We start from the raw sequence: 26,949 nt of genomic DNA, 5'->3' as shown, positions 1-26,949 counted from the left end.
TAGTATGAGTCGATAAACGGTAATTTAGGACTCAATGTACTAAAGTGCCCCCAAAATGATGCGAAGCAATAAAAATATATCCGTAATACGTGAGTCCGGAAGCAGTCACTGTACGTAACGTCAGCGCCTGGAGGACCCGACGAAGGTCCAATACGAGGCCAAACCTGTACAACGCGCAATGTGGAAGGCAAGGCGAGGCCCAACATACTTAGTTGACTGAATATATGTAAGAAATGCCTGAAACAAGTTGCAGGAGGAACCGCTGGTCCTGGTGTCTACTAGCTAGGTCTGGGCACGCAGTGTACGTGGTACCTAAGGATCACCAGTGAGGGACAGGTTGGGGTAATACATATACATATATACATATGTATCCTCGTACTGCTAGAACTAAGCATCTAGCACACCCGTCGCCCATAAGAGATAACGTATTGAAAGCACCGGATTAGCCGAGTACGATAGTTCTGAAATACTGTTTGTATCGCTGTAGGAGTATGTAACGCACAATCAAAACTAAAGCGGGAAATAAAGCGCCAGGATACCTGATGTGGTTATAGGATCTAAAACATAGTGATTATGCGTGATGGGTCTGGAGTGTGACGCCCCCCCCCCAGCTTACTAGGAGCGCGAGCGTGAGTGCGTGTGCATGTGAGCTGGCCGACTAGCTAGTGCCGCAATGCGGCGAAACGATTACACTAGGTTGGTGACGGGTGAGGCCCTGCTAGTTGCCAAGCGGCTTGAGAGGCTCTATCTATGCGTTGGCGTGAGGGGGTAGCGTGGCCACTGAATGAGGTGGCGGGGTGTCGGCCTCTCGGTGACAGTTAACATAAGATAGACTGGGAGTGACAGATGAGGCCCTCTCTATGCCACAATGCGAGGCGACTAGCTATGATTTGGCCCGAGGGGCGTAGTACCTCCAAGTATGAGGATGGGTGTTGGCCTCGCGGGACCACTAACCTATGGCGAAGAAGCCGGGGAGAATAACAACTAGTGGACACCTAGGAACCTAACAGCCAGCAGTTGCTAACTAAGATGGAAGGGTAGGTAGTGAGAGAGGACATACTACAGAACGAAACGTGGGTAGCAAAGAGTTAGGATCGTATAGTTCGACCGAAACTGGAGTGCCCAGTGAGCATGTGGGGTCCGGATGGTCGGGACGTACGAACTAGAATGCATGTATGATCGTATGAATGGCCCTCGGGGCTCGTGGTGCCAGACCGTGGCCTTGATTCGAAATGCAATACGAATAAACGTGTATATCTGTTGTTATATGCTTAATATATATATATATCTATGCAGATCTTGTTCGTAGTATAGTTAAATGCGTACATGCCTTAGCAGAGGCTCGCTCACCAGAACTGCAATATGAAAGTAGATGCATTTGTCCAGTAACGTATGTGCTTGTCTGCGTAGGAGTACGCCGGGTTCTACACGTAACGCAAATTGCCGCACTGACTGAGGATGAATTAGGGCTGGTACAGACAAGGTTTCGTTTGCTGTGTGCATACATCGCTTCAAAGACCCTCACAATGATGAGCAGGTTAAAGAAAGTCAGAGCGGCGATCCCTCACGTCTACATATGAACCGCGCTCCTAAACGGATGCCGGCATGGCATCCCGTAATGCCGCCAGCTTGTGAATCAAGCCCTCTGTGGGGTTTACGCTTATCGCAAGGAGGATCCAACTCCGCCGAGGGAAGCAGTTACTCCGTGTACCGAAATCCACCATGGATCTGCAACTGTGTACCGACAATGGGCAGACAATGGGAGAGGGGGGGTGTGGGGAGAAGAGGGAGGAAACCTTCCTACCTGGTATACAGACGGTGTAATGTAGGTAAGACACTGCATACAAAGACTATCCGTATGCAGCGTGTTAGTGGCTCTGGCTGCACTGTGCAGGTAGCACAGAATGAGTCTAATAGTAATCTGAGACTGGAGAGTATATAATCAAACAGGTGTGCGGATCCATGTCATTTATGCAGACATGACTTAATATCGGAATACAGCAAGCAAAGGGGGGCACATATAACCCCTCCATGCCTCGAGCATGAATGCTACTCACTGCTCCGTATTATAAGACAAGTGACTGACCCGTACGTCAGAAAGTCACATTAATTTGCAGAACACGCGATCCATTCTGTTACACAGGATAGCCTGTAACCTGCTCATATGATCAGTCATTTATTGACGTCCGAAATGTCTTTATACATAGCTGAGCGGTGGACTGCAAAGGGTAATACATAACAGACAGTGAAAATAATGTGATCAAGCAGTTTTGGAGATATAATAAACTGAAAGTTGAATGATTATCAATGTCTCAGAACATGTAGACAGCAATATTTTCTCCTGTTATATTACATGATATTTTCAGGTTACTGAGCTAGAGAATTCTGGGAAATGTAGTGCAACAAGAACTGGAAAGCCAGACTTGGTATTCTATGCCCTATGTATGAGCGGGAAGATTAGCTTGTAACATGGCTTCCAGAAACTGGGTTCAAAAACCCCCACCACTCCCCTTGCCATGCAAACACACACACGCTGCCAGACCTCGAAAAAGTACACAATACAGATTCTAAAAAATATATTAAATTGCTACTTTGTAAAACATTCGGTTTAGATTAAATAAAGACGTCTGGAGCAACATATATTGAGTTATAACGAACCACACACATCTCTCCCACCAGCCCCCAGCTTACACTAACTGTTGAACCCCCAGAGTCAGCGTATGCAGCATATCGGAGTCATGTCCACTGAGATTTGGAAAACGTGTTATATATGTTGCAGTATTAGAGAGAGAGCGGGCGTACGAAGGTGGAGGATCGGAACATGCAAAACGAAGAGCCAGGGACTCACTGGGGATCTCAAACACAGCCCACAGGGTCCTGAAGGCTTTGAGCGGATTTGAAACCTCCCACTGCCCGAGATGCCACAAATGCAGGTTAGGAGCTCCGCTCAGACAGGACCCAGTGACAGAATAAAGATCTAACAGACAGGTGCGGAGCGCCAGCCGGGCAGGCGAGCGAACGTATGCATACAACGAAAAAATATTCGAAGGGACTTACAGTTTGGATGAACCGACGAATGGTTTGATGCGTACGCGTATGAAAATACTCACGAACTGGCGGGCAGTGTACGAGCGTCGCGGTAGATTGACGTCAGAGCAATTTCCGAAATCGTCGCAGACAGGTGAGTAAGGGGATTTGCTGGGTTTAAATAGCCATAAAATCCCTCCCACAACTTCAGGCATACGCCTTCTATATATAATAACTATATATATTGTATATATATATTATTATAAAATACGAATAATAAATAATTTAAATGAAATAAAAAAAATAAAAAATAATAAAAATTAAAAAAAATTATATATCTATACGAAATTTTATTCTAACTGTATTTTGATATTAATATATATATATTTATATCAAAATACACTTAGAATGAAATTGTATATATATCTATGTATATATAAATAAATAAAAAGAATGCAAACTATTCATATGTCCATATACAAAATTACATAAATAATTATATAAATATATAAATATATATTTAAATTCTACATGCGTATTTATGTAATATTTTTACATAATTAAGTTATTTTATTGATTGCAATTTAAGGGACCTGCCTGCCAACCCAGGCCGAAAGTCCAGAGAATTTAATTTGCGATCACTGTATTTTACCCTGTAACGTTCTACGACACCCTAAAACCTGTACATGGGGGGTACTGTTTTACTCGGGAGACTTCGCTGAACACAAATATTAGTGATTCAAAACAGTAAAACATATCACAGCGATGGTATTGTCAGTGAAAGTGACTTTTTTTATATTTTTTACACACAAACAGCACTTTTACTGATGATATAATTGTTGTGATACATTTTCCAGTTTTGAAACACTAATATTTGTGTTCAGCAAAGTCTCCTGAGTAGAACAGGACCCCCCATGTACAGGTTTTATAGCATTTTTGAAAGTTACAGGGTCAAATATATGGGTCAAATATTTTTACATTGAAAATGGCCAGGTTGGTTACGTTGCCTTTGAGAGCGTATGGTAGCCCAGGAATGAGAATTACCCACATGATGGCATACCATTTGCAAAAGAAGACAACCCAAGGTATTGCAAATGGGGTATGTCCAGTCTTTTTTAGTAACCACTTAGTCACAAACACTGGCCAAAATTAGCGTTCAATTTAGTTTTTTACTTTTTTCACACACAAACAAATATGAACGCTAACTTTGGCCAGTGTTTGCGACTAAGTGGCTACTAAAAAAGTCTGGACATACCCCATATTGAATACCCTGGGTTGTCTACTTTTAAAAAAATATGTACATGTGGGGTGTTATTTAGCAATTTATGACAGATAATAGTGTTACAATGTCACTATTGATACATTTTAAAAATGTATGTTTTGAAACCGCAATATCCTACTTGTACTTATAGCCCTATAACATGCAAAAAAATAGCAAAAAGCATGTAAACACTGGGTATTTTTGAACTCAGGACAACATTTTGAATCTATTTAGCAGTTTTTTCCATTCGCTTTTGTAGATGAGTAAAAGATTTTTCACATAAAATTCAAAAAACGTGTATTTTTTTCAATTTTTCATCATATTTTTTCATTTTTTTTAAATTCAATTACATGAGATTATATAAATAATGGTATGTAAAGAAAGCCCCTTTTGTCCTGAAAAAAACAATATATAATTTGTATGGGAACAGTAAATGAGAGAGCGGAAAATTACAGCTAAACACAAACACCACAAAAGTGTCAAAACGATGCCTGGTCGCAAATGTACAACATCGCAAAAAAAGTCCGGTCCTTAAGGGGTTAAACTATTAAGTTTTATTACATACCATCACATCTGTTGTTAACTATGAAAATTTTCTTCGGTTAACCCTTAGCTCCAGTATTAACCTAGGCTTCCACCGGTTCAACACTGTTAAAACCTACTACGCTTAACATAATTTCTGTACGTCAAACCAAGGTATAGTTCTCTATTCTGTTTACGACTTTTCATACAAAGACCTCACGTGGTCTCATTTTTTCATTACTTACGCCCACGGTACGTTAACTCTTTATTATCTTCTACCCAGACATACGGTCATACGGCCTTCAGGCTCTGGAAAAACACCAAATCCTGACCCGGTACTCAGCCATACCTTCAGGTACTTACGTCCTTACCCAAATACGTCCATTGTCCAACCCAAGGCCTCATTTAGCCTTCTCAAAAAATATCTAAATCATCCCATTCACACACCCTAAACCTTCCAGATCCCTCAACGCAGGATCTCACGTTGCGCCCCTAACAAGCCAACTCTCAATACAAATCATACGCCACCACAATACGCATAAATACATCAAACATCTGTCTTAATCACCAGGATTCTTCCTCGAGGACAACAACAAGACAAGACTCACCACATTTAATACTACCAAAAGGTTCCAGAGACCATTTGCAACCAGTCAAGGTTAGTATCCACATACCACTCCAGTCCTCGCACTATACCCTTTAGTATACAATCGAACTGGCTACAGGGTCTAGGCTAATGCCTTAGCTCACCCTATTAGGAAATCCGATCCCGCAAGGCCTTCCATCCCCACCCCACCTCAACACGGAGGTACGGCCCCACGCCCAAATCATAGTTATAAGCCTCGCATGCCCTACTATAGGGCTCTAGTCAGGGCCTCACCTGTCACGGCCACACGTTTTTGATCTCTCTTTACTGTCACCGAGAGGCCAACATCCCGCCACCACGTCTGTGGCAACTACATCATAAGCCAAATCATAGGTAGAGCCTCTCACCGCCACTTGGCATTAGCAGGGCCTCACCTACCCAAACATTCAACAGTTACGTTTTTCGCTTTGGCATCTAGCATTACAGTCCAGTTCTTCCATATACACCACACCCCTCCAACTTACCTTACTCCCTTACTAATATATCTTCACATGATAATTCCTTTTTAGAATGTCCCAAGAACCAATTCCAACCGAAGAATTGACAGAAGAGATACCATTCACGCCAACTAGACCCGAGTCTCCAGGCGAATCACTCACCCTTTCAACCCCCACGTCCTTGAGAGCATGGACTATTCCCAAAATTACGGCTGAGCTTAGGCTCAGGGAAATCCCCTTTCCTGCCACAGCTAGAAAGGCAGAACTTTACAGGCTGCTAACCCAATAAGCCCCCGAGCCTAGGCCAGGCACAAGCTCTCAAGGACAACCACAGCCACCCAGAATACCCTGGCAGCTATCTTGGCCAACCTGCAGACACTCAATAGCAGGCTATCTAAGGTGGAGAGAGCCATCTCCTCCCCAGGTACTACCATGGAAGTCCCAGTCTCCACCACGGCTGTACCCGATATACCATCATGCCCTCCTATACTCCCCCCTCCAGCACCAGGCACAGCCATTACACCCTTCGAGTCACCAGCACACTCCGTCCCAGACTCTATCAGGAAAGATATCCTAGACGGGAAGGACGTGTGTCTGGTGTCTCTGCTCATAGCCTCTCAGGATATACTCGAGAATAAGGCATACAACTATGGTGACATCTCAGTGGTGCTCAAAACGAGGGATCCCAGGCTCAATAAAAAAATTGTCTATCCCCCAGTTCGTTATAGCTTTTGGGATATACCGCAACGTCATTTGCACGGTATATCCCCACAGAAGAGAAGAGTTAGACCTCTATCTTCACAAGGTGGTGGATCTAGGCATCAAGTACGGGGGCTCTTCTTTCTTTGACTATCACAAGTCAGTTTCAGCGAAGGCGGCGACCCATCTGAAGCAGTTCAATATAAAAATGAACTGGGGTCAGATAGACACAGAACTCTTCTGTCGCCACTTCGCTGGACTCAGGCCCCCGGCTTGTGCCATATGTAATTTGACATCCCACATGGCGGACTTATGTCCCGTCGAAGCAGATGCCACCACCTCCACTCCCACCCAGCACTCCACTTTCACCCCTCACAACAAACCAGCGGGTGGTCTAAGGGATAAGCTGGGTAGGCCCATCTCCTTTTTAGGTAAAGCGCAGGTGTGCAATAATTTCAACGCAGGCTCCTGCAGTTTCAGCGCCTGTAGATTATTGCACATCTGCTCCATATGTTTCAGGGCACATACTAAGACCATGTGTCCTGCCAGGTTGTCACCAAACAAATGACTAACCGACATAAACATCGACAACCTGGTTTTTTACCTAAGGTCTCACCCTAGCAGGCACTTGGTGGAATATCTCACCACAGGGTTCACACAAGGGTTTCTCACGGGCATAGTAGCCATTCCCCCAGGTACACTCGAATGTCCTAATCTCCAGTCAGCACGTTTAGACCCAGTATCCATAGACACTCTAATTTCCTCTGAAATCACAAACGGTTTCATGATCGAACCCTTCACCTCGTCACCGTTCTCCTCCTGGCGCACAAACCCCATTCGTATTGCTATCCACAAATATTCTAATAAAAAACGTCTAATTATTGATTTATCGGCACGCACTCCTCTTTTGTTCCAAGCATAAACGCACTCATTCCAGCAGATGAATTTTCACTTCAGTACGTAACCATCGACGACGCAATACAGTCCATCATATCCTCTGGTAATCGACCCTGGCCCAGCAAAACAGACATTACAAACGCATTTAAATTATTACCCATGCACCCCTCACTCTGGCACTTACACGGTGTTAAATGGCGAGGGAAATATTACTTCTCAACACGACTCACTTTCGGCTCTCGAAGCAGCCCCAAACTGTTCGACATTTTCGCTACTAATAAAGACTGGACATACCCCATTTGCAATACCTTGGGTTGTCTACTTTTGCAAATGGTATGCCATTATGGGGGTAATTCTCATTCCTGGGCTACCGTACGGCCTCAAAGGCAAAAAACAGAAGCCTTATATTTGACTCTCTACCTTTTGAAAACACCATAAAACCTGTACATGAGGGGTACTGTTATACTCGGGAGACTTTGCTGAACACAAATATTAGTGTTGAAAACCGTAAAACGTATCACAACAATTATATTGTCCATGTAAGTGCCATTTGGGTGTGGAAAAATGCAAACAAATTCACTTTCACTTACAATATCATCGTTGTAATACATGTTACTGTTTTGAAACACTAATATTTGTGTTCAGCAAAGTCTTCCGAGTAAAACAGTACCCCCCATGTACAGGTTTTATGGTGTCTTGGAAAGTTACAGGGTTAAATATAGTGCTAGCAAATTAAATTCCATGAACTTTTGGCCTGGATTGTCAGGCTGGTCCTGCTAATTGTAATTAATAAAATTACCTAATTATGTAAAATTATTACATAAATGTATACGTAAAATTATTATATATATGTGTGTATATAAATATATGTATATATATATATATATATAAAAAACGAAAAAATGAGAGCACTCACTGGTTTTGCAAAAGCTGTGTATTCAAGTTCTAGGCAAACGAATCAACGTTTCGACCGTCAAGCGGTCTTTATCAAGATGCCAAATCATTACAAACATAGACAATATATAGCATGTGTACAGATAAACTTACCCTATCACCGTGTAAAACCCATTACCCCGACCTGCCCCTTTGACCGGCGCCAAAAATCGCGTCCTGACGTGCGTGATGATGTCATGTCATGTGATCGTGATACTAACAATTGCTTAGTTGCGGACACACCATGTGACCTACAATCATGTGATCGCAACCAGAGATAGTTGCTAAGAAACGCCTAAATAACATGGCCTATAGTGCACAGTAAATCGGAGAGAAAGAAAAATACAATAAAAATACAATAAAAATAAAGATAAAAACATGCATGGAGGATATACATATTGTTCAAGTGGCTGGATTGAATGCTCTAATGTATATGGGAATATCACATGTGGGCATCAAAATGGCAATATTGAAGGAACCAGAAGAGAGCTAAAAGATGTACTAGACTGTGAAAAACATGAATGTAGTAAATAAGTGAATAAATAAATGAAATAGACATAAACATAAAAATAAAAATAAAAATAAAAATAAAAATAAATATACATAAAAATAAAAATAAAAATAAAAATAAAAATAAAAATAAATATAAAAATAAAAATAAAATAAAATAAAATAAAAATAAAAATAAAACTAAATGAATAAATAAAGATAAAAAAATATCAAAATACAAATAAAAATAAAAATAAAAATAACTATAACTATAACTATAATAATACAAATAAAAATAAATATAACTATAAAAATAAAAATAAAAATAAAAATAAAATAAAAGCGGATATAAAAAATAAAGTGATGTGAATGAAAAAACCTGATGATCATACTGGTGAAATGGTATCTCAAAATGTGTGCACGGCTAACTGTATGTGAATGGGGACTGAGTGAATAATATATCGATCAGAGTAATCTGATATGTGATGTTATTGGAACCAAAATTGCCCCTGTGCTGTGAATATGTAAAACTAAGAGTATGTGAATCCATCTGTGAGATGAGACCCTGTCACAAACATGGTGACCAGAAAGGTGAACCACGAAGTGCAAAGCTGATGAAATTTAAACAAAGTGCGAAGAGCACCTCCTAAAAGAAACTTAACATGCCATAGGTGCCAACACCATACTGCTGTCCTAACCTATAAATTGACAATCCAATTTACAATGTTACATATAGAGCCTATCTAACAAAAGGAAAATTATATATGCTTGGGAATTGAATAAGATACTACTGATGCAATCAAACATCCTTTTGTTGGACTTCCAAGAGAATGAAGGAACAAAAATTTTTTTGCATATAACCCAAAAATATTCCAACCAAGAACGGGTCTGTAAATTTGCTGGGGACCCTGAAAAATTGTAGATATGTCTTAACGAGTGTTTAAAAAACAACTGAAGCTGTTGTATTCATTCAGTCCCTTGGGTTGAACCGTGTCAAGGTAGTGAATCCAAAATGTCTCTCTTTGAAGAAGAATTTTTGATCTGTCGCCACCTCTACCCAAAGGAGGAATGTGATCAATGATGGTGAATTTGAGAGTTGGTAAATGATGTTGCAATTCAAGGAAGTGTTTCGCCACCGGTTTATCTGTTTTACCGTCTCGGAATGCCGTCATAATCCCCGATCTATGGCCTCTAATACGATCTCGAACTGTCATGTCTGTCTTGCCCACATAATATTTGCCACAAGGGCAGGAAATTAGATACACCACATGATCACTTAAGCAGGTCAAACGGTGTTTAATTTGTATCCGTCTGCCTGTATGTGGATGTGCAAATGACGATCCTGTGAGCATGTGGCCGCAGGTAACACAACCTAAACATTTGAAGCAACCTTTCTTTGTGTTCTCCTTATGAGAACTATAGCGACTTGGTGTGTCAGTTCGAACTAAAATGTCTTTTAAGTTTTTGTTGCGTGCAAATGCAATGCGTGGTTGTTGTGTGAAGATGGGATTCAATGTTCTGTCCGAGGACAGAATGTCCCATCTTTTTTTAATTCTTTGTGAGAATCGTTGGCCTTCAGAATGATATAGTAACGGAATCGTAATCCTTGAAACAGTGTTCTGTTGTTTAATTTCTCTTCCTTCAAAGATTTTTTTAGCCTTTACAAGGCAATTTTGTAGGACTTTTCTTTTATATCCCCGTTCCAAGAAGGAATTGGTCATATCCTGAAGTTGAGTGTTACAAGTAGTTTCTTCTGAGTTGTTTCTTAACACTCTAATAAATTGCGAGATAGGCAAGGAGTTTTTTAAGGCGTTGGGATGGGAACTATTTGCATGCAATAAAGTATTGCGATCCGATGGTTTTCTGTATAACCGATGTGCTATACCTTGATCCTTTCGATACACTTCCACGTCCAGAAATTGAATCTTTTCATTGTCACATGTGAGAGTAAGTTTAATTGGTGAATCGAGAGTATTAAGTTCCTCCACCATGATTTCCAGCTCATTTATCGTGCCTTTCCATAATATGAAAATATCGTCCACGAATCTGTGGTATTGTATCAATTTCTCCTGATACTTAGAGATTATATGTGTATTTTCATATGCGTACATGAAGCTGTTGGCATATGTTGGCGCTATTGCTGATCCCATTGCTGTGCCGGTTTCCTGGATATAAAAATTCTTTTCAAAACGAAAATAATTATTAGACAGCGTAAGAGATAAACCTTCAAGAAGGAATTCAATCGGAGGTCCTTCATAAACTTCAGATCTTGTCAGGAGAGTGCGCATTGCTTCAATGCCCATTGTGTGTGGAATCACAGTGTACAAATTCTTAACATCTGCCGTTGCAAAAATGTACTGGGACTCTGTAAGTTTACAATTTTTAATCTTGTTAAGAAAATCTTGAGTGTCCTTTAAGCATGTTGATAATTGTGCCACTGTGGGTTTGCAAAAGAAATCTACAAACTTCGCTACTGGCTCCAATATTCCTCCCCGGGCGGATACTATGGGTCTACCCGGTGGCTTTTGTGGGTCTTTGTGTACCTTCGGTAAGGTGTATAAAATCGGGATTTTCGGATGTTTGTTCAATAAAAATTCTGCCGTGTGTTGGTCGATCCAATTTGCTGTAACACCTAGCTGAATCCAATTCTGTATTTTGATGCTAATTTTGTCTGTAGGGTCAAAGGTTAATTTTTTATAGGTTTTACTATCAGACAACTGTGTCAGAATTTCTGTTCTATAATCAGTATAATCTTGTAGGACGATGGCTCCCCCTTTATCTGCGGATCGAATCACTAGTGTATCATCCTCCTTCAGATCTTTTAGTGCGATCCTTTCAGTGCGAGTCAAATTGTCTGGCCTGTCTCCTTGTTGAGACATCATTTTGTTCATATCCGTTTTAAGGACAGTTGAAAAAGTTTTAATAGACTGATGAGTGTTCTTGGGTTCCCATGTGCTTTTTAATTTAAATAGAGAACCTGTTCTTGGTGTTAGCGCATTTTGTAAGGCTTGTATATTTAATGTTCTGTTTTTTTATCTTTATTTATTCATTTAGTTTTATTTTTATTTTTATTTTATTTTATTTTATTTTTATTTTTATATTTATTTTTATTTTTATTTTTATGTATATTTATTTTTATTTTTATTTTTATTTTTATGTTTATGTCTATTTCATTTATTTATTCACTTATTTACTACATTCATGTTTTTCACAGTCTAGTACATCTTTTAGCTCTCTTCTGGTTCCTTCAATATTGCCATTTTGATGCCCACATGTGATATTCCCATATACATTAGAGCATTCAATCCAGCCACTTGAACAATATGTATATCCTCCATGCATGTTTTTATCTTTATTTTTATTGTATTTTTATTGTATTTTTCTTTCTCTCCGATTTACTGTGCACTATAGGCCATGTTATTTAGGCGTTTCTTAGCAACTATCTCTGGTTGCGATCACATGATTGTAGGTCACATGGTGTGTCCGCAACTAAGCAATTGTTAGTATCACGATCACATGACATGACATCATCACGCACGTCAGGACGCGATTTTTGGCGCCGGTCAAAGGGGCAGGTCGGGGTAATGGGTTTTACACGGTGATAGGGTAAGTTTATCTGTACACATGCTATATATTGTCTATGTTTGTAATGATTTGGCATCTTGATAAAGACCGCTTGACGGTCGAAACGTTGATTCGTTTGCCTAGAACTTGAATACACAGCTTTTGCAAAACCAGTGAGTGCTCTCATTTTTTCGTTTTTTATATAGTCAGCACTGTGAAGCACCTTGGTCTGAATTTTTCTAAGTGTTTATTTGTGGGAAGAGTGCCAGAATTTGTAAATATTTGTATATATATATATATATATATTTGTGCTCGGAATTTTAATATGTAATGGATAGTATCTGTGAGCAAAGTTGGTTGTGGTGTGCCGAAACCAACGTACGAGTGGGCCTGTAAATAAAAGAGGGCCCACCAAGGAGAATGTAGTTATAACTGGGTGTAGGTGGGTGGGGACAATCAGCTGAACGGCAGAGGTGAGTAGGGCCTGGGAGTTTAAGTAAGGGACTTACTCCTCCCACAAATTCAGGCCTAATGGCCTTTCTACTTGTGCTCGGAATTTTAATATGTAATGGATAGTATCTGTGAGCAAAGTTGGTTGTGGTGTGCCGAAACCAACGTACGAGTGGGCCTGTAAATAAAAGAGGGCAAAAGATAAATTTCGAGAAAATACACACTTTATTGCATTTTTACAAGACCAAGTTCCTGAAAGCTTGGCGAAGTTCTTTCTCCGGTTGTGGAATATATGCGTTATATATGGAGGATTTCCATCGACCCAGTCTCTTGATGATGTGGACCGGTGTGTTTGTGCTGGAGGCTGCTGAGGCGGCTCCTATACGGAAGGAGTGCCCGGAGAATGCAGCCGGGTTGTGTCCGGTCTTAGATAACAGAGTTCTGACATGCAACATCAATTTTGCCGTGGTCAGTGGGTGCCCTTGTAGTGTTAAGAGCGGAGAGTCTGGTAGGTGTGCTAGAAGAGTTGACCGTAAGTGGTCTAGTACCTTTACCGGACCCCAGGCATTATCAGTAGGGAAGAAAGGAATTATTGTAGGGTGTAGTGACTGGTTGTTTTTTGTTGTAGGGATCGAAAGTAGGTAGTGATCCTCTATCTTAGTGAGGTGTGATTTTTTAAGGCTTAATGTGATATCTCCTTGACACACCACGGTGAACTCTCTAGGTCTGAGAAAACCATAAAAAGCGAGATATATAGCAGATTTGATCACCGTATTAGTGTTGCTATCGAATGGGGCTGTGTCAAGGAGGTTGCTAAGTGACCTGAAGATATGCCCGTCTATAGGTAATCTAGTGATAGTGAGTGGAGGTGAAACCTTAGCCTTTCAAAACCTTTTTAATGGGGTATGATGACAGGAAAGGAGTGTTGTTAGGAAAAGTGGTGAGGCTGTGGTGCTGAACCCCGGTGAGGTAAAGTTTAATGGTGTTGTGAGAAAGTTTAAGGTGTAGGTGGCAAAAAGAGGCAAAAGCCACCATGGTTTGGATAGAAAAGTCACCTTGTAGACCGAATTCTGCAGTGAATTTGTTAAATATTTTAAGTGCCCTATTGTAAGTGATAGCGGTGTTGGGTGATAATGCTTGGTGAGTGAGTGTTCTAGCATGATGCACGAGTGTGCTTAATCCAAGATTAGGTCGTGAAACCGTGGTGTCCTGGATGGATGTTGGTGAGCCGTTGGGAGTGCCTGAGAGAATGCCTGGAATTGAGAACGAGAAAGAGCAAGAGCGTCAGCGGCCGTATTGTGAATACCCGGGATGTGAAAACATACTAAGTGAAACTGACCGGATGCTGACAACCAGGTCAGCTTGCGAATCAGCCGCATGATGGTCAGGGATGATGAGCGCCCTTTGTTAACGATTTCGCAAGCCGCCGAGTTGTCTGAGTAGCATTTTACTGCCTTGCCAGACCAGAGATGACCCCAGGTGTGTGCGGACGCCACAATGGGATACATTTCGAATAGTGCTGAGGTCTCCCTGAATCCTGGCAAGGCATCCGTCTCAGTGGGCCAGTGGCCCCTAAACCAGTGGTTTCCAAAAATGGCAGCAAAACCGGTGTTGGCTACTGCGTATGTGTGGATGAAGAGGTGGAGAGAGGGGGGATAAACATGGAGATACCATTCCAGTCTTTCAAAAACTTCCCCCACATAGCTAAGTCGGCCTTGGCGTGGGGGTCCAAAGAAACTGTGCCGGAGTCCGGAACTCCGTGGAGCAGGCAAAGAAGTCTGGATATGAAAGACCTTCCCTGCGGGATGATGCGCATGGCGAAGTTCAGGGATCCGAGAAGTGACTGAAGTTTTCTCCTGGTGCAAACATCATTCCGCAGGAACATGTCTATCTCCCCTCTCAATCGTGATAGTTTGTCGTGGGGAAGGCTAGCTCTGTGGTGAACAGAGTCCAGCTCTATCCCCAGAAAGGTAAATTTAGTTGTGGGGCCTATAGTTTTGGCTGGGGACAAAGGGACACTAAGTGTGGAAAAAAGTGCTGTAGTACTTCTTATTGCTGTGGGTGTTGGTGACCCTGGCTCTATCAGTAGAAAGTCGTCTAGGTAGTGAATAACTGAGTGACACCTGATGACGTTCAGAAGCAGCCAGCATAGTGACTGTTTATATTATTTAATTTGTTTTTATAAGATCTTGTAGCTATGTACCAAAAGGATATTGGTACCTGATCTTTTTGGTTTCTACCTATAAGACCCTATAAAAACAAATTCAAGAGTAAATATGTTTCTTGATGATATTTATGTGCCCTAATAAATTGTGCTGTATATGTCTCACTGAACTCGTATGTTTCATTATGTTATTGTCAAGTGACACAATGAGAGTAAATCGTTGAGAAAATCTGCGAGGTTCAGTGTGTCACTGAGAATCGGTGTGTGTATTTTGCTTTGCAACTGTCAGTGAACCTTTATACCTGAGGGCTATTTGTGCTCATGAGTGTAATAATGCAAATAAAAAAAATAGAATAGATTTTGGAATGCAACACAGCTTAATGATTGTGAGCCTAATCACAGGCTTTACAATATCAATTATATCAAAGTAGATTTGATTTATTTGTGGTAAGGTTGGGAAAGTAAGCTGATATGGAATATTTTTTTAAATCCCTAACTGTTCCTGTAATTCACACTGAGATTATTAAATATCTCTATATATATATATATATGTGTGTGTGTGTATATAAAGCCCTTGCACTCCAACTCAAAAGAACAATGATACCCGGTGCTCTGGTAGCTAAGCACTATATACAAAAAAATACCGGCACTCCAAGGATTTCCAGAATATAATCTTCTTTATTCTAAATGACATCAACGTTTAAGCTCCCTTACAGAGCTTTCATCAGGATACACTATATATATAACAGTACCACAATATTAATAACCCCATTGACATATTGAGTGATTCAGTATGGGTGACTAGTGATTTCTGAGGCATGTTAACTCTTTTTTTTTATAAATCTTTTAGTACTAATTTAAAAACAAAGGAAGCATGCATGGCTTATCTCCCCAAACTCACTATGTACCACGTTTCCTTCACTTAAAGGTCACATCCTGCGTTCACGTTTGACTATTTGGTAAATGGGATGGAAGCAAATGTTGGCAGATAATTCCCAAGGGTAATGGATCCAGCCCAGGTCACGGTCAACAGTACGGAGAACTTTCTCAGAGGAAGAAATATAATGCTTCATGCAGGCGGAGTCCAATGATGTAACAGGAAGCTCCAGGGTTTCCTGTTGCTGGTTCCATACACTCAAACCCTTCCAGATTTTTTTTTTCTCCCAATCATCGATAGCTTCGCTCTAGCTTGCGGTACTTGTGCTGCAAGAGATACTGGAAGCGGCAAACTGCAGCATCAGATTAACAAACGCAAGGGTTCTATGCGCTGCTGCATCACAGCCTAGTGATTCTACAAAGAAAGCCAGGCTTCTTTTCATGCCTCTCTACTAGGGTTTTAGATATATATGTTGCTTGTCTGACTGTAACTGGATTCCCAAATTGTGAGTACATCGTTCTTTCACTACTACTAATTACAAAGTAGATCTAACATTAATTTCATTAAAATTGTCGGGGTTTTTTTTGCAACAAACATGCTATAGGGTTTTTAATGTGATTTTTACATACTCAAGCTGCATTAATTTAAACGAACACATTAAAAACGTTTTTTTAAATGAACATCCTTAATGAACCATTTTTGTTGATACGGCGGTATCCAAAACGACGGGTATGCAATGGTTAAAGTTGCATTTTACCTATATCTCCTTTTTTTTGTCTCATCTTTCTCTCATGACGCCCCCCACATTAGTTATTACTGTGAATTGTTGAGGCATCAATATATGAGTACGCCAATGGATTGCCAGCCAATTAGAATTCTAATTTATCTTCTTTAATCTTCTTTAAGACAATGCTTAAACATCAATGCAGCATGTATACGGGTTTTCTGTGGGAATTTATGTAACCCTAGTGTTATAATAGGCTATCCTGTAAGCAACATGCATAAGTAAACCATTTTACGGATACCTACCTTTAGATTTGAAACACATATGAGATTTGTGAATGACATTTTGTAATCTTGTTTTTGTATTTATTTATTTGTGCATACGTTTAAATCGTGTTATCACTGGAAATGCAATGGCTAATTTGAGCCAGAAATGTGGTTAGGGAATATGAGTAATCAAACAGTAATTAGACGATTATATTGATATGAACACAGTGGTTTAAAACCAGTCATAACCAACAGCATATTTTGTTGAACTAAAATACTGTATCAACATTTTCAAAGTACACTTTTTATTCAGTGGCAATGGGTGCTTAATGTCTTTGTTCAGCACCTGTTGCTGCCATTATGCTGTGAGTCGTTTAAAGCTTCAACTATCTGTACAAGGCTGTTTTGTCAATTGTTTCCATTAGTAAATGTAAAATAGGATTAACTTTAAAAAGAGTATAACAGACGTTATAACAAGCAGAAAAATAATGATGTTAAAAATGCACATGGGATACAGCGTTGCACTCCATGCTATAGGTGGTGTTGTAGTGTAAAGTGGTTACGAAATTAAGAAACATTTTACATTATGGAGATTTAGGTGTAAGGTGGCATAAGGTCAGTCTGCACCCTGAAGGCAAATACCTCCCAAATTCCCCTTAAACCTAAGCATCCTAACCCCAAGTTCCCTGTAAACCTAAACTCACCTTAGGTTCCTTAAGTCCCCCTGATGCTACCCCAATCCTAAATGCCCCAACCCTAAAATGTTACTCGAGACTAGTGACCCCACGTACTAAGCTTGCTAACATATTTTTTTTCATTAGTTCAATTATACTAATGTGGACCATTGTGTTACTTTTAACACTTATATTTTTAATATGTGGGGACATTATCTTTTTCATATTTTAGTGATACAAGCAATCATTTTCTTTGTTTGCAATACATTTCATTGAATTAAAATAAAGTTGTTCAGTCTATCCCAATTCTTATCTTTCAACTCATTTATGTCATATGATGTTTCTGGTTTTTCACCATACAAGGTGATTTAACCTGACACAATGAGTTAAAAGCACTCTAAGGGGCCTATGGTTGAATCAATCGTCTCATCTTGCTTATTTCAGAACCTTGACAGATTCAAAGGAATCTTGAAGAAATTACATATGGTTTAGTATGCATCAAAAAAATCTGCGTTATATATAGTGTCACATGCAGAAGGTAAAATGTTGAGTGAGAAATATAATCTTTGTCTGGAGATCCTTTTGTTATCCCCCATGTTTACTCTCTAAAGCAATGGATACAATCAATATCAGGCTTTATCCAGCAAAGTGTATGCTTCTATGTTTCCAGCTCAGCAATTTTGTCCTCAAATTTGAAATTCTCTGGTCAGTTACTGACATTTCACAGATTAGTGAATAGCCTTTCAATGTTTCAGGAAAAACCGCATGAATTTTGTAATTCAAACTTCACAAGTTTTTCATATTGGTTATATGGGCTCCTTCAAAGGGTCCAATTATCCTAGTAGATTTTAGGGAACATGGACATGGGTACTGTTTACCCATGGATAGGATATGTTCCGAATTTTGCTTTTGGCTCTACATTGTTATTTATTTCCTGCTTTTAGCATTGTTCTGAAAGTATTTTTAAACACTTTTTTATTGGAGAAGAGTGGAGAAATACTTCTATTTCAGGTCCACCCACCATAATCATAAAGCATCTGAGAGTGCAAGCAAGTTAAACTTTATGTAAAATCACATTTGCTTTCTGCTGAATGATCTCTAAAATAATTTACTTAATGCAAAACTCTTCCTGTATTTGTGAGGTGTTGCCTCTACTGGTTTCTTGGTTGAATCACCATTCAGTTTTGCAATCTATTTTTGGAATGTAAGTGGTTCAATTGTTAAAAGTCTTATTATATACTTTGTATGCCCTGCAACACTGTGAACACAAAGAACACCAGAACCCAAATGTGGTTTTATTGAATGCTGTGTGTACATGTATCTGGAATATGTAAAGAAAGGTTAGCACAAGACGTAAGCAAATAACACAACATTTGTTTAGAATACTGTTTAAATCAAGTACACTGACAGAAAAAAACAATTTAAGAATATTAACTTTTTATTTAGTAATTAGTTATAAGAATTAATTAGTTATTTATTACATTTAATTATTAGTACTCAGGATAACGCGTGCATATATTATTTATAGGACATACAATCGTTTGTAACAGCTAAAAAAAACAACAACCCAAAAACCATGAAACCTTTTTAAAAACCATACCATACTTAACATTGGTAAATGCAAGATATCTGCACCATATGTCAGTAATGCAGATACCTATGACAATATTATAATTTTAAAGAATGGCTGCATAGTACTGAAACCAATAACTTAAAAATTTCATCTTATGTTATTAATATGCATATCTGAAAAACCTGCAATAGCAGCCCCAATTCATCCTCTATTGCTTGTCTCAGAAGAAGCTTCTTTTCACAAGCAGTAAATCCTTCTTGAACGCTGTACTAATTGAGACTTGCATCCTTTATGTACAATGTCCAATATAGGCATCCGCAGCACATTACCTTGTGCCAAGGCCAAATATGGCATGACATTATAATATCATTCATCATTACGTAGTGAGTACATTATATCAGAGTCGGGTACATGAGTTGCATATTACTTAGTGAACATTTCTGGCATGTGAGAGGTAAGCAGGGAAAATGACGAGGCATGTTTGTGTTGCCATCCTTCTTGTTTCCTGTATTTAGTGACTAGTTTAACATTTCCCCCTGATGAGGGTGTATTGCAGAGGTAGCGTGATTCATGCCGTGTGTTTGTGCCGTGGCTGCTATGTCTTGGCCTATCGGCGGTGTGGGGAATTGGTAGTCGGGTGGGTGTATGTGGTGTGGGCGTCGTGTGGTAACAGGGTTGGCCCACCGTCTTCGAGTGGGGTAAGTGTGGGTGGGTATTCGGTCCGTGGGAGAGAGAGAGAAAAAAAAAGGGCGGGGGTGGGGGGCTCACCACCCCCATCTGCCATGTATCCTGGGTGTCCTTGATTGCATCTTAGATGTTCAAGTATCGGCCAATTGGCGTACAAACGTATCTGATCCGATATGGCGTAGCCAGTAGAACCATCGTTGTGTGTGTCTATCCCTTGCTTTCGCCAAGGTTGCTTTCAGATCCTCGAACTTCCTGATATCTTCCACCTCCTCCACCCATCTCTTGAGTGGGGGGGGGGGGGAGTGTGATTGTCTCCAGTACAAGGGTACAATAGCCTTCGCCGCGTTGAGGAGTCGCAGGGATCACTGACCTATTGTATGCAGGTGTTGGCATTGTGGTGTGGTGGGAAGGAAAGAGGCTGGTGACTGGGGTATGGTTTCATCTGCCACCTCATGTATCACCTGTCCAATTGTCTCCCACAGTGGTCTAATTAAGGTGCAGTCCCACCATATATGGGTGAACGTTCCTCACTCCTCACCGCAACGCCAGCAGGTGTTCGGTTTCGAGCGGTCACAGATATGTAGGGTGGTGGGGGTGATATACCACCTTGTGAAGACCTTGTAGGCGTTTTCTTGTAATCGCGCCGAGCTCGGGGTCTTTTGGACATGGGCGATGATTTTGTCCCATTCTGCCTCTGTGAATGTCATGTCAAGTTCTTCTTCCCATTGTCTGATACATGGCGGTGCCAGTAGATATCTGCTTGTCACCAGTGTGGAATAGGTCAGCGAGATGGCTTTTGGAGGTATCGAGTCCTGCATACAGAGTGTTTCGAATTCTGTCCGGTCTCTGAGCAGGCTTGGTTTTTGTGAGATTGATCGGGCATAGCTCGTGATTTGTTTTCTCGCCAGTGTGTGTAAGAATATGCGTGGTTGGTCCGGGAAGAGGTCAGTTATCGGGCGGATAGCGAATGGCGTGTCCAATATGTCAGTCAGGATTCGTTTATGTTTCGGCAATTGTGTGGGAGTGGTCCCACGTCCCCTGACGGGAAGTTTGGATTTCCCTTTAGGGGAGCATCAGGCTGGGGTCTGTTTTGAGGTAGTATTTTGCGCCCTTGCTGTGCCAGATCTGGAGTGTGGCTTTTACGAACGGGTTGGGGATGGGGATGGGGATGGATTAGGCCACTGGCAGCCTTCGTGATCCATGGTAGGTTGCAGTTGGTGCTGTCCGCTTCCAGTTGTATCCATGGCTTGTCGTTCGGGGCGGAGGACCAGCTGAGGATGGGTTGCCTGGTAGTATTTATCAAAATCGGATAGGGCTAGACCAGCCCTGAGTTTGGGAAGTTGGGAATGAGTTATGCAGGGGGACCGCCCTTTCCAGATGAATTTGTGGATTTCCGCCCTGAGCGTGGTGAAGAAGGTTTTCGGTGCCAAGATAGGTATTTTCTGGAAGATGAAGAGGAACTTGTGGAGCAAGGTCATCTTGACTGCGTTTACTCTGCCCAGCCAGGAGATGTAGTATGTGTTCTAGGAGTGGAGGTTACTCATTGCTGCCTTTAGTATGGGTGTGTTATTGTGGCCATACAGGTCCGTCGGTCTCGGCGTGAGCCATACCCCTAAGTATCGCATCTTAGTGGTGCACCAACGGAATGAGTATTGGTGTTGGAGTGATCGTCGCAGTGGCTGATGGTGAGGCCTAGCATTTCCGATTTGGAATAATTAATTTGAAGGTTGGAGATGCGTCCATGTGTTTCGAACTCTGTTTTGATCGCTTGTATGGAGGGGGTCGGGTCTCGTACTATAAACAGGAGGTCGTTGGCATATACCAGGACCTTGTGGTGTGTTCGTCTCTGTTCCATTCCGCCGATGTTCACGTTGCAGCTGATCTTGTTTAGGAAGGGTTCCAATGTCAATGCGAAGAGCAGGGGTGCAGCCTTGCCTTGTTCCGTTGTAGATTTGGAACGGGTCTGACAGAGCTCCATTGATGCGCAGTTGGGCAGGTGTATAGTGCTTCTACCCAAGTGATGTATTTCGGCCCGATACCCAGGCTTCTCAGTACCCCGAACATCAGTCCCCAGTCCACCCTGTCAAAGGCTTTCTCTGCGTCTGTTGACAGGAGTAGGACTTAAAGTGATTCAGTTAATCATGAAACTTCCATAACATGTTACTGCAAGGCAAGCTTTTCCCATAAATAACTGTGCACAAAATAGCTAAAAAAACATCTCTGAGAAAACTCCAAGCAGTCCCAAATCTGTCAGGAACAGCCCTGACTTTAATGAGCTATTTACTGGCTTTGATGACATGAGAGCGCTTTCAGAGAGCAACCACACAAGGGGAAATGCTGACAAGCACACACAGCATTGGTAATGATGTGTGTCTGCTTTTCGGTGTCCCACTGTTCTTGAGTGAGCAGGTAAACATACACCCTGTTCCAAATTATTATGCAAATTCTAAGTGTCACAAAGATTAAATATTTTGTTTTTCAGTTTAACGCATGGATGGCATTGTGTCTCAGGGCTCTTTTGATCACTGAAAACAATCTCGAACACCTGTGATAATTAGATTGCCAGGTGGAGCCCATTTTAAGGAAAAACTACTAAAGGAGGGTGTTACAAATCGCTATTTGTAACTGGCCCTTTAAATGGAAAATTGCCCTGCTTCCCTGGATTGTGGAGAAGCCTATTTGCCAGCCTCCTTCCTCATGACTATGGCCCCTGGAAGATTGTGCCCCTGAAAACGTATTAACTTTTATTGGGTGTGTATGGCCCTTTAAGAACCGTCTGGGGACATATTGTGACTTTGCTGAACAATACCCCTTTAAGACTATGTCCCCAGACCTGTAAAATAACTTGCCCCTGGCTTTCTCCCACTTGGTTCAGTAAATAGGGCTTACTGAACCAAGTACCACACAGGCGGACCACCCAGAAGTTAAAGTGTGCAGGTAATTTACCTCCCAGGCTGTGAGGTTACTGCAGGTTAATTGCACGTGGCGGCGGCCATCTTTGTTCATTCGAATGCGGTCAGCGGTGTATGCTAAAGATTCTGTGGAACTGAAATCGGCTACACATTTTACCAAACACCGCTGACCCTTACCTTCTCCTACACTTCGTTTTCCCGTTCGAAATGGGACTTAGTCGTTTTTCGGCATGAAATTGACCAACCGCACAGCCCAAATCTATGGAACTGTTTTGGGCAGGAAATTGTGCTTGCGGTCGGTCATAAAGGGACCTCCAGCTAACTTTTGATCCACTGGAGGGATTTGGCTGATTTTTGGAAGTGTTTATGTTTGATGTATGCTGAGTTCAAATATGTAATTTATGGAGATTGAATGTATAGTTTTAAAGTTACAGTGTATGTGTGAAAACTGTATTTTTACTGTATGCTATAATTATGTTATATGTTTATCTGAGGGGAGGAGACGTGGGGGTGGTACCATGTATGTGATTGGTTAATTTCAACCTCCCCCTGGGAGTGTCCTGTGTGTACCTTTTTGTAATAAAAAGCAGGCTGGGTGTCCCAGTCCTCAGTTCTCCTTGACCCTTCAAAACGTAGCCTTGTCTCGTTATTGGAGGGAATTGCTGTATCACACTGGGGATTGCTATGCTCTGCATATTCCCCTGAGCTTAATCACTTAGCTCTTTTAAGAGCTTGTTCCGGATACGCTCTCCTGGAGGAGAGGTCTTCCCCCACACGGTCCTGGAGGACAGAAGCCGATCCAGGGTGGAAGGAAGACGGCGCGGCTCCAGTTAAGCTACGGCGGTTGTGGAGTCTGCGGTGGTTGTGGTGTCGTCTGCAGTGCTTGGAGTCCTCTGTAAGCGCTAGGAGCATCCATCAACGGAGGGTACTCGGTCGGAGTACACGGAGCTCCGTTACATTGGTGGCAGCGGTGGGATGGCGTCCTAGTGCGAGGAGAAGCAGCTCGGAGACACTGGTAACGTTTGGAATTACAAATTGAGGGCAACGCTGGTATCCGTACAGCGCCCCTGGCTACAGCAGGATGGAATCAGCTAGTTTTCGGACAGCGTTCCATGATGAGGAGGAGGAGGCGGCCGCAGATTACAGGGATGCAGACAGAAAGGAACTCTGGTATGATGCCCTGGAAGACGCCCAGTGGCGGCGAGGTGAGAGTCTCCCCAGTGATGAGCAGCGGCTACAGAAGCGTGTGGTGATGCGGATGTATCTATTGGGAGAGCAGCCCCTGGATGAGTGGGTGACCAGACTAGAGACCCTGGTAGGGCGAGAGATCTGGCTAGACAATGCATACCAGGCCCTCTGGTGGCATACCATTCGACTTACTCCCTGGACGGCCGAGCACGACTTACCGGAGGGGGATGATTATGATGGTCCTGGTCTACTTCTGGATGCCATGGAGGAGGAGCCTGATTTCGGCAGCACGGAGCTCCGTTACAGAGGGTGTTCCACATTATTAAGCAGAGCACCATTTTCATGCAATATGGGGAAGAAAAATGATCTCTCTGCTGCCGACAAGAGTGAAATAGTTCAATGCCTTGGACGAGGTATGAAAACATTAGATATTTCCTCCTCCTCCAAAGACGGCGAGTTGAGTTGATGCCAAAGAGAGAGATTTTGGTTTCATCTGACCACAACACTTTCACCCAGTTCTCCTCTGAATCATTCATATTTTCACTGGCAAACTTTAGATGAGCCTGTACATGTGCTTTCTTGAGCAAGGGTACCTTGCGGGCACTGCAGGATTTCAGTCCTTCACGGCGTAGTGTTACCAATTGTTTTCTTGGTGACTATGGTCCCAGCTGCCTTGAAATAATTAATTAGATGCTCCTGTGTAGTTCTGGGCTGATTCCTCACTGTTCTCATGATTATTGAAACTCCACGAGGTGAGATCTTGCATGGAGCACCAGACCGAGGGAGACTGACAGTTATTTTGTGTTTCTTCCATTTGCGAATAATCGCACCAACTGTTGTAACCTTCTAACCAAGCTGCTTGGCGATGGCCTTGAAGCCCATTCAAGCCTTGTGTAGGTCTACAATATTGTCCCTGACATCCTTGGACAGCTCTTTGGTCTTGGCCGTGGTGGAGAGTTTGGAATCTGATTGATTGCTTCTGTGGACAGGTGTCTTTTATACAGGTAATGAGCTGAGATTAGGAGCACTCCCTTTAAGAGAGTCCATAAGGTGGCACAAGCAGAGTATTTAGACACAAACACACTGCATCCACTACACACACTGTATCCACTACTCAAACAAGCACACAACATCCACTACACAAACACACACACTGCATCCACTACCCACACTGCATCCACTACACAAACACATTGAATCCACTACACAAACACACACACACACACACACACACACACTGCATTTACTAATCAAATACTCTCAATGCATCCACTACACACACACATAAATATTCTTGAAAACATAAAAAAATCTGACTTGCATGTATATTTTACCACTTAATAAAAAAAAGATTTGCAAAAAAAGAAATTCGGTAAATGTACAGAATATCGGTAAGCTATCGGCCCGAAAGTTCACAGATTATCGGTATCTGCTATTAAAAATGACGGTCGATCCCTACTTGTCATTAGTCATTAAGGTTCTGATATTTCTATGAAGTAATTTCAGTCAGAAAAGTCTAGAGGATTTGTCCCTCTGAGAATTTGTAATTTTAGAATATATAGAGGAATTCTTGAACTTCAAACATGACAGGTTAGCTGTGTCACATGTCTACATTTTTACCACACTGAGACATTGTAGGAAGGTGAGAATTGATTAGCTGGATCACAGTAGCGCTACTGACGTAGCTCAGAAAGTGAAGTCTTTAGCAATCTACTTTGTTTTGTCCTTTAGGTGGAGCCAACAGCTAATTTGGTAGGCTTGAATGACAAATAGAATTATAAAGCAGTTTTTTTTAAGGATGCAAAGAGTTCTAGATAAATTTAAAGGTGTGGTCTTGGAGAACATTAAAGGGATACTTCAGGCACCCAGACCACTTCTGCCCAGTGGTCTGGGTGCCAACTCCTACACACGAAACACTACACTACACTCCTACACTCCTATAACACACGAAAAGTGTGTTATACGACGCTGGACGTCCTCACGCTATTTGAGGACCTCCAACATCGCCAAAATCCCCATAGGAAAGCATTGAATAATGCTTTCCTATGGGAGGTCTAATGGGGGGAGGAGGGGGCGGGAGGGGAAGTAGAGGGGCACTAAAGGGTCCTGCAGTGCCAGGAAAACTAATATGTTTTCCTGACACTGGAGAATCCCTTTAATGCTCAGTGTGTGGATGAGTAAAGTTTAGGATGTGAAGTTAGAGATGTGTGCCCATCCATGAAGTTTTACCATGCTATAATGTTGAACTAGAAGGATCTGAGTAAAGGGGGGTATTTAATTATGAAGTTGTGAAGGAGCGTTACACAAGGATTTTACATATCTAACACTGAATTTGTTTACAACCAGTTTGCTCCCTTGTGCAAGTGAAGTATATGTATGTGTGGCTTTTGTTCTGCCTCTGGCACTTGATGTCCAGTGTGCAAATGCAGAGTGACTTCTGGTTCACATAAAGCCAATCTATTTATTCAGTATATAAAAACTTATCATGAGTACAAAACCGTGTTCAATATTTGTTTTTCTTGATAGATTCGAATTATGTTGCTGATTACTGTTCACTGTTTCTATTGTGGACTTGTTGCTTGTTCTGTGATAGTTGTGATTAGGGAATACAGACCATTCTGGTTGGCTGCTTCTTTAACAGACCGGTTCTAAAAAATGAACCCACAAAATCATCAATTTAAAATGGGTCATATTTGTCCTGCTTGGACAAAAACTGTTTAACAAACCAAAAGATTCAAGTTGATCAGCTTGTTACAAAGAGTGACTGTGACTGTGAATAGATTGATGTTAAGAATTTTAGTTTTTTTATTTTATTTATAATTCTTTATTTTTGTAGTGCATAGTTTAACAGGTATACTGGTATGAACATTTAACAAGAATATACTCGCCAATACTTAATAAAATTAGGCATGGTAGGAAATAACAAACACTGCACTTTTTATAATAGAAAGTAAGAGAG

At 41.4% G+C, this 26,949-nt stretch overlaps 1 protein-coding gene across 2 annotated transcripts in view; it reads left to right on the top strand.

The window, feature by feature from the left end:
• The first annotated feature begins 16,191 nt into the window (after nt 1-16,191).
• Nucleotides 16,192-26,949, top strand: part of CALCRL (calcitonin receptor like receptor) — a 363,980-nt gene continuing 353,222 nt past the window's right edge. For both annotated transcript variants that reach the window (XM_063430194.1, XM_063430195.1), the window contains exon 1: nt 16,192-16,471. The gene's annotated coding sequence lies outside the window, so the exon portion shown is untranslated. The remainder of the gene's footprint in view (nt 16,472-26,949) is intronic.

The sequence above is a fragment of the Pelobates fuscus genome, chromosome 8, assembly GCF_036172605.1.
Source record: "Pelobates fuscus isolate aPelFus1 chromosome 8, aPelFus1.pri, whole genome shotgun sequence".
In the NCBI taxonomy this organism is placed as follows: Eukaryota; Metazoa; Chordata; class Amphibia; order Anura; family Pelobatidae; genus Pelobates; species Pelobates fuscus.
Note: the sequence above shows the minus strand (reverse complement) of the source record. Positions and strands in the feature narration are given on the sequence as shown.